The 3,322-nt window shown below is 38.6% G+C and overlaps 1 non-coding gene across 1 annotated transcript; it reads right to left on the bottom strand.

The window, feature by feature from the left end:
• Positions 1-1,339: 1,339 nt before the first annotated feature.
• On the bottom strand, positions 1,340-1,477 carry LOC114817711. The gene has a single exon (XR_003765572.1). It is a non-coding gene; the product is annotated as a small nucleolar RNA SNORA7 (small nucleolar RNA).
• Positions 1,478-3,322: the final 1,845 nt, after the last annotated feature.

Genomic DNA, 3,322 nt, shown 5'->3' on the forward strand with positions numbered 1-3,322 from the left:
ACTAAAATGTACAGCTGGAACCAAGAGTAATTTTCTCAATCGTTTGAGCCTCCAATTCCCTGCTGCAGATAGAGGAACATGCCCATTTCCCAAAGGGGCAATCAGGAGTTCTCCTCCTCCTAGGACAAAAGGAAATCAAGCAGGCTTATTTAGTCCCGATTAAAGTGCCAGTAGGCTGGTTTAGACAAGAGAAGAATGCTGCAGAGCCCCTAACTAACTCCTCCAGCAGATGTGTTCAATCCAAGTACATTTCAAAGCATCTAGATGTAAAAATAGAGACGGAATTAAAAAAAAGTAAACAATGCCTTGAATCCCATGAATAAGCACTCAAAAATGATGGTAAAATTTCAAATGCATTGTGTATTTTTAATAAAGAACACAAAGATCACATCATTCAAATGGAAATGATCATTTTTCTAATCTTATCTAATGAGTTAGAGGCAGTTGTACAGTGAAAGAATATTTTGTCAAAGCTAAGCAGAGCTGCAAGGATTTTTCTAATCTACTTTAACATCTTTGTAAATTTGACAGCTATTTACCCTATTAAAGCAGAAGATAGTGCAACCTGTGTAAATTATAGTTGTATCTTAGGTGTAAATTTAATAGAAAGTGATCTAATCATAATTACTCTACAAAAACAAGTCAGACCTTTTGAGATATATTGACATTCACAGTTATCTGATTCTATGCTTATGTAAAAGGTCAGACTTGGCAGAAGGGAAACTGATAAGGTAAATGGCAATAACTAGAGTTGCTATGACAATTGGATTAAAAACAATGTAAAAACAAAACTAACTAAATTATCTGTAGTAAGGTCAGTTATCTGAGGGAAATAGAATTGAGGTTAATTACATAAATGAAAGATTTGGAAACTTGAATATATTAGTTGACACTGAGTAGGCACATTCTGATTTTATATTCTCATCTCAATTTAGTGATTTTTCTTAATCACTTCAACCAGCACTGGGGTGGATATAACCTGTTGGTTTAGATACTGATGCATGTGACATTCTCCTCTATCTTTACTGAGTCTAACATAGGACACAATATCACTGTTTCTGACAATGGATGTTGAATTCAGTACTATTAATTAGAGGGACAACACAAAGGGTAATCTTGTCTTATGCTGTCACATTGTCTCCATCCCATAGCGACACCGTGGGCATATATCTTCCAGAATGTCCCCCCTCCATCTGTAATCATTCTGGTCATGTAACCATAGAGTTTTCTTGGTAAAAATATGGAAATGGTTTACCACTGCCTCCTTCCTCACAGTTAACTTGAGTCTCCACCCTTGACTCTCTCCCATGCCACTGCTGCCCAGCACAGGGGAGTTTTGATGTGTAGCAAATTGCCTTCCACTCTCTAGCCACTGCCCAACCTAGGAATGGAATGGATTTGCCTCTGCTTGACTCTCCCTCCTGTCATCGAGACTGATAGAGTACTGGAAAGTCTTCAGGTGCGACCCTGGGAGGGTACAAAGGGTATAGAGAGCTAATTTTGATAAGAATACAAAGGGTCATATTTTATCTCATGATTATCACCATCATATATTCATAGTTAATTTGGAACCCCTCTTTCTAATGTGCTTATATTTTATATTTCTAATTGTCCCCCAAACAGTTTTAATATATGATTTTTTTACTTGCTAATATGACTTTGCCATTCGGTAATCAAATTTAATTTGACAATTGGGACATCTATCAGAACCATTCTACCAGGCTACAAATAACAGTAGTCTCTAGTAATCCCAACTAAAGAATAATAGAGAAGCAGCATGACTTAATGGAAAGAGCACGGCCTGGGAGACAGAGGACATGGGTTCTAATCCTGACTTTGCCACATGTCTGCTGTGTGATCTTGAACAAGTCACTTCACTTCTCTGTGCCTCAGTTAAACTCATCTGCAAAATAGGGATTAAGACTGTGAGCCCCACGTAGGACAACCTGATTAATTTGTAACTACCCCAGCACCTAGAACAGTGTGTGGCACATAGTAAGTGCATAACAAATGCCATAATTAATTATTATTATGATTATTATGAAGTTGTTTGGTGATACATAATTGGCACAATCTAGTTCTATAAGAAAAAAAACGGTAATTATTTTTGGTTTCAAGAACTCAAGACATAAGCCTTTTCTCTTTTTTTCTTTTGCACATTGACTGAGATTCATCACTGCAAGCGTATATTTGAATTTTTTTTTTTTTTAAGAAAAATTTGGTTTTGGTTCAGATCTGCCTGGGGGCCAAAACACATGTTAAAAATGCCATCTTATTGTTAGTGACTATTACACCATGGACATGATGAACATTTTGAGAGTCCTTTATCTGGGACTGTCCAGAGAAAAGTTTCACTAGTCTATCACAGATCAGCCTGAAAAGACTGGAAAATAATAGGTTAAGATATGGCTTCAGTAGACATTTTCGAAATCAACTATTCATTCATTCATTCAATAGTATTTATTGAGCGCTTACTATGTGCAGAGCACTGTACTAAGCGCTTGGGATGAACAAGTCGGCAACAGATAGAGACAGTCCCTGCCGTTTGACGGACTTACAGTCTAATCGGGGGAGACGGACAGACAAGAACAATGGCAATAAACAGCGTCAAGGGGAAGAACATCTCGTAAAAACAATGGCAACTAAATAGAATCAAGGCGATGTACAATTCATTAACAAAATAAATAGGGTAACGAAAATATATACAGTTGAGCGGACGAGTACAGTGCTGTGGGGATGGGAAGGGAGAGGTGGAGGAGCAGAGGGAAAAGGGGAAAATGAGGCTTTAGCTGCGGAGAGGTAAAGGGGGGATGGCAGAGGGAGTAGAGGGGGAAGAGGAGCTCAGTCTGGGAACGTCTCTTGGAGGAGGTGATGCGACCTCCACCTGTGCTCTCTTACCTCATTAAAACTCCTGCTTCCATTGTGTTTTCCTCCCTTACTGCCACCTTCAACCTCTTCATTTGCAGTGTGGCCTAGTGGAAAGAGCCCAGGCCTGGGAGTCAGGAGTCCTTCATTTTATTCCAATCCAGTTGTATTGTTGTATGACCTTGGATAAGTCACTTTACTTCTCTGTGTCTCAGGGTTCTCAGCTGTAAACACTGGATAAGATACCTATTTTCTCTCCCCCTGAGATTGTGAGCCCTGGGATGGGTACTATGTCTCACCTGCTTTATATTGTATCTTCCCTAATACATAATACTGTGCTTAACAAATACCACAGTGTTATTAATTAATTAATAATATTCTCAATTGACTCCTTTTACATGGTATTTGTTAAATGCTTACTATGTGCCAGTCACTGTACTAAGTGCTGCAAAGAAGC

This window comes from Ornithorhynchus anatinus, chromosome 1, assembly GCF_004115215.2.
Source record: "Ornithorhynchus anatinus isolate Pmale09 chromosome 1, mOrnAna1.pri.v4, whole genome shotgun sequence".
In the NCBI taxonomy this organism is placed as follows: Eukaryota; Metazoa; Chordata; class Mammalia; order Monotremata; family Ornithorhynchidae; genus Ornithorhynchus; species Ornithorhynchus anatinus.